The sequence below is a fragment of the Ailuropoda melanoleuca genome, chromosome 10, assembly GCF_002007445.2.
Source record: "Ailuropoda melanoleuca isolate Jingjing chromosome 10, ASM200744v2, whole genome shotgun sequence".
In the NCBI taxonomy this organism is placed as follows: Eukaryota; Metazoa; Chordata; class Mammalia; order Carnivora; family Ursidae; genus Ailuropoda; species Ailuropoda melanoleuca.
In genome coordinates, this window is record NC_048227.1 from 66,241,737 (window position 1) to 66,253,787 (window position 12,051).

The 12,051-nt window shown below is 38.7% G+C and overlaps 1 long non-coding RNA gene across 2 annotated transcripts in view; it reads left to right on the forward strand.

The window, feature by feature from the left end:
- Window positions 1-1,007: 1,007 nt before the first annotated feature.
- The window catches only part of LOC117803973, a 46,202-nt gene continuing 35,158 nt past the window's right edge, over window positions 1,008-12,051 (forward strand). For both annotated transcript variants that reach the window (XR_004628109.1, XR_004628108.1), the window contains exons 1-2: window positions 1,008-1,949; window positions 2,654-2,832. This is a non-coding gene — a long non-coding RNA (uncharacterized LOC117803973). The remainder of the gene's footprint in view (window positions 1,950-2,653; window positions 2,833-12,051) is intronic.

A 12,051-nucleotide genomic window follows, 5' to 3' on the forward strand; every position in this document is an offset into this window, starting at 1 on the left:
ATTTGATTCAAGACTCTGGAAGGCAAGAAGATGAATAAGATATTAATAAGATTGATTTATGCAAAGGAAGCCGCAACAATGAATGTATTGTGCATTATGCAAACCAGAGGCGATGCACTTCACAACCAGAGTCACTTGAAATCTTAATTACGATGGCAATATATTGAAGTACACAGCAATGACAATGTCCCATATTAAACATTTAACCTCAGAGCTATCAAATAGAAAATGCGGATTTGAGGGAAATTTTAAAAAACAACAAAATCACAACACCTATATTGTTATGAATTTATATGTATCTCTTGACTTAACAAGTATGACTAGATGACAAGTCAGAGGACACATCTGACATGGGACTTTCTGCTCCACAACACACCTTATATGCCTAATGACGATATAACCTTTTCTATTATAATACGGCTCACATCCCACTGGGGAGTGAGGCGGCCATTAATGTGCAGCTGTTAGCTTCCGTGTAGTAGATGGATATGGAATGAAACAACCTCTACTTAGTGGTTGCCTTTCAGTGAAACAGCAGTGAAATTTCCTACAATAATAGTAATGATAATAATCCCTTACGTTTACTTAGTGATTGACAGTTTACGAAGTGTTTGGAGATAAAGGATAACAACGGCCATCATTTATTCACTGGTGTGCGTGTGTGTGTTTCAGGAACCTTCTTAAGGGCATTGCATGTACTTTGTTGGTTTAACTCTTACAGCAATTCTGTCGGGTAGCCATTGTTTTTCACAATTTCCAGATGAGAAACTGAGCTTTGAGAGATTAAGCAACTAAACTGAGATCCTGGAACTGGCAAGAGTGTGACCACAAAGTCCATTGTCAAAAACGGTGTTAAACCACCTCATTCGGTGTCACAGCAAATACATTCTCGTGTTCAATAATCATAGCTGCTCCCTTTCATGCTTGCGAAGTGTTGTATACTGTTACAATTTGAAAAAATAATATATTTACATAAGAGGGAAAAAAATGGAAAAAGCTGTTGCCTGGCTAAATTTTTTTCTCTTCATTTGCATAATTATCCTCCATATCTTCTACACCCTCATACACTAACACCTCAGACATAGCTTGCCATTCATTAGCCTGTCCCCTACTGTCCCTTATCCTGGAAAGCTCCCTGGCTACCCAGTCATGAGACAAGCCGTGTTCAACAGGGGACTCTGTTCTTCCATTACAAATGTCCCTGTGTGTGTGTGTGTGTGTGTGTGTGTGTGTGTGAGAGAGAGAGAGAGAGAGAGAGAGATTAGGTCCAAGCAGAGCTAAGGTTGACAAGACACATACAAAGGGAGCAATCGGTTTCTCTGCGGCAAAGGTGGTAGCTCCCAGGCACTACTTCTGAGGTTTTCCTGAGTCGTGCCTGGATATTAATGATAGTCACTCGTTCATTCACTCATTCAATGACTACTATTGGAGTCAGCTCTACACCGGGCTTTGTGCTGGATGCTCTGTAGTTACAAGCACGGCTGCAGAGGTATTCCTTGCCTGAATTCAGGGAGCTTTTAGTCCAGTAGGAGCATAGGTATTGCCCATTTCGATATATATGAAGATGGAGGTTTTACAAGTGGTAACAAAACCTAAGTCAGAAGCAAATAGCCTTTGGGAGTGGGGGAACACCGCCTCCGAACTCCTGAAGTTTCCATGTTGGCTGGGGGACATGAATTAGCACAATATCCAACATTTTTCAGTTTGCATTTCATTCTCTGAAAGTCACTCGTTTGTCTTCATTTCTGCTGGTCACCTTTTCCTGTTCAATCTTACTTGCTTGGTGAGTTTGGGAGGAGGACCCAGACACGTAGAGTTCCACTCCTTCCATCCCTTTCTCCTTGGGAGCTTCTGCCCACTGGAACGACATGCCCTCGTCTGCTTCTCCACTCTCCGACCCCGCCCTGCGGGAAGGCCTATGGATTTCAGCCCAGCCTGAGGCTGAGCAGGTGAGTCTGTCTAATTCCCCTGTGCAGTATTAGGAAGCACATTGTTGCTGGACATTGAAGCCACATTCTTCCATATCAACTTAAAGAATACTAAAGGTGATATTTTCACCCCAGGGCATCTTACTCTCTGGTACTATTTCTCAAGTGGCTCAGAGAAGCATTTGAGCGAGGGAGAGAATTAAGTTCTGTACTGATCATAACAAGTATCTTCTAAAACATCTCTACTTTAGGGGAAGACTAAGAAACATGGAATTATTCTAACCCAACTGTCAAAATGATTACTGCCTGTTATTTTATTTCCTCCAGCAATGTCATTCCTACAGCAATTTTTGAAAAAAAGTAGTGCTGGAATGAAAAGTCAAAAAACTGTTCTGTGTTCAGTTATTGATCTCTAATTCCCCTTTGACCTTTACTTCTTATATAATTATTCATGGTAAATTTGACTTGTGACTTAAGAATAGGTTTTCCTTGTTCTGTAATATTAAGCCATGAGATTCATTTCATTTTTTAATCATTATATAACATTCATACAGAAAAGTTCACAAAATAGAAATGCCTACCAGCATGAATTGAATTACTGAATTCTTTTGAGTTGTCCCTGGACAACTGTTCAAAGTGCAAATTCTGATGAAGAAAATAATATGACGGTTTTGTGTTTTTATTCATTTACTTTTTTTGATTTCTTCATTTGTCAATGAATCCAGGAAGCTCTGACCTCAGCGAACATCCTGGCTCTTTATTCTCATCTGAGCAGCGCAGCTGTCAGCGCACAGTAGGTGATCAGGGCTACACCTCCCAATGTGTGAATTGCCTCTTACTGACCATGTGGGTGCTATGACAACTGCTGTTTCCTCTTACCGCATCAGCATTGTCATCATGATGTGTAAGTTGGAAGGTTCATAGAGAGAAGCTGTCAAACTGATAATATCGTTCCATTTCCTTAGCGACTTAAGAGGGTTGGAGGGGAAAAAAGGGAAAATTTAATCACCTTTTCTTTTTTTCATGTTAAGTGATATGAGTTATATTTTCATAGATGAATCCTCCAGGTCACTTAACTGAGAGCTGCAGCTTTGCTTGATTAACTCTAATCCAATCAACTCTTCCTCTAAACCATATACAGGTGCAATTTCTACCATAAAAATTTGCATTTGCTAGGTATTGTTCTTGTGTTCATTCAGTCATTTATTTAATGTTTAATAAGGCCTTTACTAGGTCCTGGGAATACAAAAATGAATAGGAAGCAGAACTGTAACAAAGTAATAAGCTGTAGAGTAAATTTAGGGAGTAGATGTGGGAGCATGGAGGAGAAAGTGCCTAAGACCTGATTGGAGTCAAGAGGGCAGACTTTACAGTAAAGGGAGGAGGAAAAGCACTCAGGAAGGAGAAGTTTATTTGCAGAGGATCTGGGGGTTCAAAGGGCACAATGGAACAGGTGGGGTAAAATTCAGAGGTCAGGAAATCGGAACGTGGAAGGCCAGCTAGGTAGAACTGAGGGTAGGGAAAAAGAAGGATGATCCCAAGGGCTTGCATTTTGGATGACCGCGCAGAGTGATGTGAGGAAAATTTAACTGGTTTCCAGGTTCCAACATGAGCTGTAGGCAAAAGCTATTTTGGAGATGCCTGGACTTCAGCTATTTCTTAAAAATACTCCTGGGAATGCTATTGGGGTCAATACTGCTTGCTCTCAATTAGAAAGGAGAAATGTTGGAGGGTGAGGATGGCCATAAAGAGTTTTTATTTCAGAAAATGCATTTCTGAAATAGCTGGGTTGTGATAATTCGAACTATCCTCTTACCACATATGAATGTGACCTTAAATCCTTTCACATGCTTGCATCTCTGCCATCTTTTTTTTTTTTTTTCCCTAAGTAATATGGAAGCTGTTACCTTTCAGGAATCATACTTCCAATTTGTGAATCTACTTCTCCATCCCTCACTTCATAGTACAGAATTTGATATATTTTGTTATAGCTCTTAGGTATATGATATAATCTCTTTTGGTTATAAACTTCTTCAAAGCTGAAATTTGAATCATCCTTGGTTATTAGCTTATATTTAGTAATCACTTAAGAAATGTTTCTTGAGCTATTAAAACAGAGCTAAATAGAACAGTGGGGGCTCAGGTGTCACTGTTTTCCAAGAGTTTAAGGAAGGAAAAGAACAACATGCCACTTCCTAGCATGGAAACCAAACAAGTCTGCCTGAACGTGAACTATTGCCTTGATCCGTAGACATCCAACACAGACGCTTATCGTCTACCTTCCACCCCAAGGAGAATATTCTCTGTGAAATAACAGAATATGCCAAGAACTGTCAAAACTAAGAGCTATAAATACTGATGATTTTTCTTCCCTGCCCCCCAGTAAGCCTAGCTTAGACTTTAGTATAGAAGTGAGAGAAGTTTTTCCTCTTCTTCATGACGTTATCAGCCTTACTGAATGCCTTGTTGATGTGGAAGAGGAAAATTAATTATAAAAACTAAGTATTTTATATTATTTGTTAGGACACTTGCCTCTAGGATATTTTGCTTTGTGAGAAAACCGTGTGTCGGTATTCCGTGATCCCCAGAGCCCAGAGGGATATTTTTAATGGATAGAGAAAGAAACAATATGATGCCGAGTGACAATTACTGACAATAATTTTCATCTTCTGTTTTGGATTTTTAAATAGGCTTTTAAATTTTAAAATAGTGATAGGTTGACAGAAAAGTCGTACAGATTTCCTATATACTTCTCATCCAGTACCTCTCATTATGATCTTAATATGGTACCTTCGTCACAGTTAATGAATCACTAGAGATATAATTAATTAAAGTACATACTTTATTCAGAATTCCTTAGTTTTCCTCCACTGTCCGTTTTCTTTTCCAGAATGTCATGCTTAAATGTAATGACACTACATTACATTTAATCATCATTTCTCTTTAGGCTACTTCTAAAAGTTGGACATGTTATATCAAATAATAGGAACTATGGTGAGTAAGGCTATAGTGGGTGGATTTATATTAATTGGTCTAGAAGTTGGACTGTATTAGTTTCTGCTGTTGCTACAGGTGTCAGAGCCTTAAAATTCCTCTAAGGATCTTGCTCTTGTCTCCTTTCTTGACTTGAGACTTCCCTAAGTGCTCCCCCTCAGAAAGAGCCTGAAGTTTTCAGCTGCAATCCACTGTTGCTATATTGGAATCCTGTTGGTATTGTGATAAAGTGCGGAAGTGAAATAGCATTCTATCATCTTCTGATTAAATCTCAGTCTTTTAGTGGGTCTGTGTCTTGGGTTATGACAATCCTAAATATTTCTCCAGTGTTATAGCTTTTCCCTCTTGCTCCCCATTCCTTCCTCTCCCTGCACTATTGCCAATCTACTTTCTTGAAGCCTGATTTCTGTTGACTATGATTTTTCCCCTTTGGTGAGTTCATTCAACAAATATTTATTTAACATCTACTATGTTCCAGGTACTGCTTTGGCACTGGGGGAATGATTTAGTATTAAGAAAAAATTGATGTTTCAGGGGAAATTGAGGATAATATCTGGAATGATGTCCTTGATTAGGAGATAACGGATGTGATTCAATTTACAAGTGGAGAGATTGGCTTTAGATAGTAGCTTGTATAGTTGATCATGGGAGCTTATAACAGGAAAGAAGACAATAATTTGACCCAGATGCAAATAGCTTGGTTGATTTGTCTTCATGAGGGACTGAAGCCAGGAAAGCCATCAGAAACAGACAGCTATTCATTATCTTTCTCTCTCTCTCTCTCTGTCATTCTTGAACTTCATGGTTTCTTATAACTCTGCCTGTTTGCTTCATTCTTTATTGTCTAAAGGCTGACATCCAATGCTTAAGCAGGCCTGTGATTAGAAATGGCTCCACCAAAATTCTCTCAAGTCATTAACTTAAGAGATTAGGGTTGCTGTGTCTCATTTAGAAAATTCTGGAAGTGAAAACTACATGATTTTCCCATCTGAGGTTAGGTGTCTATCACTGTTTCAGTTACCAATAGCCAGTAATTTGCCCCACTGCTCACTTTGCAAGGACTGAAGAATAGATATGAACAGGTTCTGTAAGAGTATGTGGAGTTGAGGAGGAAATAATTTCAATTTCTTGCCAGTGTGTGTGTGTGTGTGTGTGTATGTGTGTGTGTGTGTGTGCATGCATGCACGCGCAGGGTAGGTAAGTAGAACAAAGTTAATCTATACATTTCATTTCACATCCTAAAAATACAGCTCTGCTCAAGTGAATTTAAGATTTTATTTGGGAATTAAGAACCCAAGAATAGGAAAGTTATATTTTAAATTATAGTTTAAATTATTGGCATATATTTTCTTGCTGTGGTTGGATTCCTTACTCAAAAGCATAGTTAAATACATATTGCCAGGTGAATTCTACAGTGTGGGGGTGAACCGTGGCCCTGTAGGTGCAGAAGCGATACTCCTGTTTCTCGTCCTTTTACCCCAAAATGTCTTTTTGGAACTAGTCTTTCAGCCCAGATGGGCTCTGCTGTTATGCTTAATGACCACTTATGATAAAAACGAACACTGCTTTGTTATAAGACTTGCTCACACCAGCTGAATTATTGAGACAGTTGGACAATGTTGGAACTATTACTGAAAAAAGGCTTTGCCCCTTTATCAAAAAGCAAAATTTCATAAGCAGTAAAGTGCCATACGAAAAAATTCTATTTTGGATTTATGAATATTAATATTTCTTTAATTATTACTATGATTGCACAGTCCATTTAGTAGAAAACTGCTTTCATTTGGTAAGAGCCTTAAATAGTGAAATAGGTAACTTTCTTTCTGTCAGTATGTTTTTTTTTTAAAGAATTTATTTATTTATTTGAGAGAGAGAGAGAGCGAGCGAGCATGAGCCGGGGGGAAGGGCAGAGGGAGAGAGAGAAGCAGACTCCCCACTGAGCAGAGAACCCAACCCAGGATCTGGAGATCAAGACATGAGCCCAAGGCAGACACTTAACCGACCAAGCCACCCCTCTGTCAGTATGTTTTATTGGCACTGGTGGCTTACCAGTTGTCCCCAGAATCTAGTCTCGCCTTCTTCCTTACTGATAGAACCCCCACTTTCTATCTAGGTGATAGGAATAAAGGAAATATAAAGAAATAAAGGAAAAAATAAAATAAAAATACATTTTCTGGTTCTCACTCCTTATAGCTGGATGTGTCTATAACTAACTTCCAGGAAGTTTCCTTAAAAGGAACATTTGTCTCCTTTTTCACCCCTTGTTGGTTTCGCACTGGTTGGGATGTGTGATTCCGGTGTGATGGCTCAGCAGCAATATTGGACGATAAAACAGAAGCCACCAATTGAGGATGAAAGCTGCAGAGCACAAGGAGCTTGGGTCCCTACACTTCTCAGCTTTTATGTCTGCCCGGACTGCTTTGTTCCTGTATCGGTTTTCTATTGCCACAATAATGCCAAATAAGAAATCTTCACAAAACTTCAGTGGTCTACAAAAACACTTATTTCTCACACATCTCTGGAGTTGAACTCATCTGGGCTCTCTCTGGCTTCTAGAGGACAAGTGAGAGTTGACTGGTGTAGGCTGGGCTCAAATGAGACAGTTGGTATGCCTCACCTCTGTTCCAGGTGTCTTTCACCCTCTAGCACAGCGGTCGGGCACATCCTTCTCATGGAATGATAGAGGCACAAAGAACAAGTGGAAACATGAAGACCCCTTAGGGTTTAGGCTTAGAACTGGAACACCAGCACTTCTGCCCTGTTCTATTGGCCAAAGCAAGTCACAAGGCCAGCTCAGATTCAAGACATGGATCCCATCTCCTTAGTGAGAGGAACTACAGGTTACATAACCAAGGGGATGATATAGGAAGGGGGAAGAATAGGGCTGTTTTTGCAGTCTTTCTTATTTTCAGACTTCTTTTATGTCAGAGACAAACTGCTGTCTTGTTGAAGTTACTGTAACTCAGTTCAGTTTAATTTTTTTTTTTTTGTTTTCTGTAGCTGTCCCTAATCCTATTGACTTACCGAGCTCTCATTGGAAGGTAATTTCATGAGGACAAGGATTTTTGCCTCTTTCAATTCACAGCTGTATGTGCAGAATGAAACAATGCTTGTTCCAGAGTAGGCATTCAATGTTTATTGATAGAATAAATAAATGATATGGCAATTAAGTTTAATATTTTAGAAAAGAACCCATCTGTAGAAAGAACACACAAACATGAAGAGTAGCAATACCCCCAAACAAACAGGATTATGAATAGCTTTAGAACCAAATTAGACTGCTATAAAATAAATAGTTTTTAAAATGCCGATGTGTCTTAAAATAATTTGGTGACTATAGCAGATACTATAATTTGGCTCAGTTCCCATTCCAATCCCTTTTATCTCGACGTCTAGAACCATGAAGACTACAAAGCTAAAATCTACATTTTCACATTCCCTAGCAACTATGGTGCTGCACGAAATCGAGTTTCCCGCGAGCTCACCCACCTACAGTCGGTTCAGAGGTAGCAGGGGGCAGCATGAGTGCTGGCTGTGCACAGGTGTACCTCCGAGCATGACTGATGGTAGAGGTGCCTAGTTCTTCCGTGTTTCTGGCGTGGAGTCGCAGGTATAGAGTGATGGAGGCAGTACCGTTGTGTTTTGTCCAGTAGTGTCTTTCAGCTCTTCCCCTGTCTTCTCTCTTCCCGCTGTGTGGTATTAAACCTAAGACTTGAACATTCTAAGATAGTCTCTAAACCAGGTACTATTTCTAAAAGAACTTATTATCAACAGCCAGACAGGATCCTGTCATCTGCAATTACTTTCAGAAACAACAAAGATTTGATTGTTTTTATTAGCACCACATTTGCTGGGGTGCCAGTTTTTGTATCTTCAGTTAAAATGTCGTGGAAACTTATTTTTGGTTAAGGATAGAGGTGGAGAAACATCATAAATGGGCATATATTAAATATATGTCTTTGATTTTTTTGTTTATTAAAAAATATTTCTTTGGCTAACAAAAAAAGGTGACATTACAAAATGGAATATATAAATAAAGCATCAAGAAGTGGAAATTATTATTTCAAATGTGTTTTACAATAATTGTTTTCTATATCCATAAAGTATAAAGATCAAACTTTATTTTAATTATTGTTCCTTTTTTTCTACATGCCCTTTCTTATTTCCTTGAACAGATTTTTTTAATCCCACACAGAACACTGATAAACATGAAAATATTAGAAATAATGCACTTACTTTCAATAATCTTCTTGGTATGGGAAGTGCTTCTAAACAAAGTAAACTGATTTTTAAAACATTTTTGTTTATTTTGAAGAAATGGATATAAACCCAAAGGTAATGCATAATTGTCAGAAAAACAAATACAGATTTACACATGTAAACTTACACCTGGCCCTCTTAACCTCCACATTAATGATGTTTCGAGCTGGATAACCCTTTGTTAGGCGAGGCTGTCCTGGGGCTTGAAAGATGTTTAGCAGCACCCTTGTTCTCTACACACTAGATGCCAATAGCATACACCTTCCCAAGTTGTGACCATCAAAAATGTCTCCAGACATTGCCAGATGTTGTCTGTGGGGCAAAATCATTCCCCTCCCCCGACACGACCTGTTAAAAACCACTGACTTACACAGATATATAAAACATGGAAGCAATTTCTAATGGAGCATTTAACGATATTTTTCACGATTTGAAGAACAACATCTTAATGCATGAAATATGCACCACAGATAGTATGTTAGTTTCATATTAAGGGCTTGAAATGAAACAGATGCATCTTTCCACTTTTTCACTTTATTGCACTAGAGATACGAAGTGGTGTTCTGCAGATCAGATCTAAATGAGCCAACTGTCAACTTGATAAAGACAAAAAAGCTAGACATGTATACGATGGAAAAAGAAAACACAAAGCTAGAGGCACCTAGTAATTACCTGTGATTCACTTTTGAGTCCATGGTGTTTTTATTTTAATTTCTGGGAATCATCTCAGCGTTTAGAATATAGTCCTGGGGATGGAATGAAAAATTATATTCTTCTTTTCTCAGCAGCTGAAAAGAAAAATGACTGTTTACTGGGTTCTATTGTCAAACATGTGGGGTGGCCCTTGGCTGTATTGTCACTGTTGTTTATTGACGTGTTCGGGGGTCCTGGTCTGGTAGGGCTTCAGGCTGCTGGAGCAGTTCTGAGAGCTCTGATATAATAATTAATTTTTAAACACCTTGTCAAAATAAAAATGTTTTTCTGACTCAACAAACATTTGTTTCAAACTCAACATCAAGGATTTTCTACGAGAATGAAAGTTTCAATATTTAGGACTCACAGGGAAAGATTGTTTAAGTATTATGCCCGAATGACAAACAAATGAAACATGTGGTTATAAACATAGACCTTTGGCTATTTGGGTAAATTAAATGAACTACCTGACTTTTAAAAATACACCTTATTTAATTGAAAATTTAGGAGATCAAATTTTCATCCTGCTTTTGAAACAAACTAGATCTATGATTTTGAGAAGGGGAAGAGGAGTCTTTTTAAAAATGACTTGTGGGTCAGGGATTCCACATATGTTCTCCCAGATACCTTACATATGCTATTTCCTTTTTTTAAGTAATAATTTCATTATGTTATGTTAGTCACCATACAGTACATCCTTAGTTTTTGATGTAGTGTTCCATGATTCATTATTTGCATATGACACCCAGTGCTCCATGCGATATATGCCCTCCTTAATACCCTTCACCAACCTGTCCCAATCCCCCCCCAAAGCCCTCAGTTTGTTTCCCAGAGTCTGTGGTATCTCATGGTTCCTTCCGCCTTTTGTTTACCTCCCCTTCAGTCTTCCCTTCCTTTTCCTACTGATCTTCCTGCTATTTCTTATGTTCCATAAATGAATGAAACCATATGATAATTGTCTTTCTCTGCTTGACTTATTTCACTTAGCATAATCTCCTCCAGTCCCATTCACGTTGTTGAAAATGTTGGGTTATTGTTCTTTCTGATGGCTGAGTAATATTCCACTGTATATATGGACCACATCTTCTTAATCCAGTCATCTCTTGAAGGGCATCTAGGCTCCTTCCACAACTTAGCTATTGTGGACAATGCTGCTATGAACATTGGGGTGCATATGGCCCTTCTCTTCACTACATCTGTATCTTTGGGGTAAATACCCAGTGGTGCAATTGCTGGATCATAGGGTAGCTCTATTTTTAACTTTTTAAGGGACCTCCACAGTGTTTTCCAGAGTCGCTGTACCAACTTGCATTCCCACCAACAATGTAAGATGGATCCCCTTTCTCCACATCCTCTCCAACCTTTGTTGTTTCTTGTCTTGTCAATTTTTGCCATTCTAATTGGCATAAGGTGGTATCTCAATGTGGTTTTGATTTGAATTTCCCTGATGGCTAATGATTTTAAACATTTTTTTCATGTGTCTGTTAGCCATTTGTATGTCTTCATTGGAAAAGTGTCTGTTCATATCTTCTGCCCATATTTTGATTTGATTATTTGTTTCTCGTGTACTGAGTTTGAGAAGTTCTTTGTAGATCTCGGATACCAGTCTTTTATCTGTAGTGTCATTTGCAAATATCTTCTCCCATTCCGTGGGCTGCCTCTTAGTTTTTAATGACTGTTTCCTTGGCTGTGCAGAAGCTTTATATCTTGATGAAGTCCCACAAGTTCATTTTTTCTTTTGTTTCTCTTGCCTTTGGAGATGTGTCATGAAAAAATTTGCTGTGACCGATGTCAAAGAGGTTATAGCCTATATTCTCCTCTATGATTTTGACGGATTCCTGTCTCACATCGAGGTCTTTCATTCATTTGGAGTTTATCTTTGTGTATGGTGCGAGAGAGTGGTCAAGTATCATTCTTTTGCATTTGGCTGTCCAATTTTCCCTGCATCATTTATTGAAGAGATTGTCTTTTTCCCACTGGATGTTTTTTCCTGCTTTGTCAAAGATTAGTTGCCCAAAGAGCCGAGGGTCCATTTCTGGGTTCTCTATTCTATTGGTCTATGTGTCTGCTTTTGTGACAGTATGATGCTGTCTTTGTGATCACATTTTGTAGTATAGCTTAAAATCTGGCAACGTGATGCCCCCAGCTTTGTTTTTCCTTTTCAACAATTCCTTGG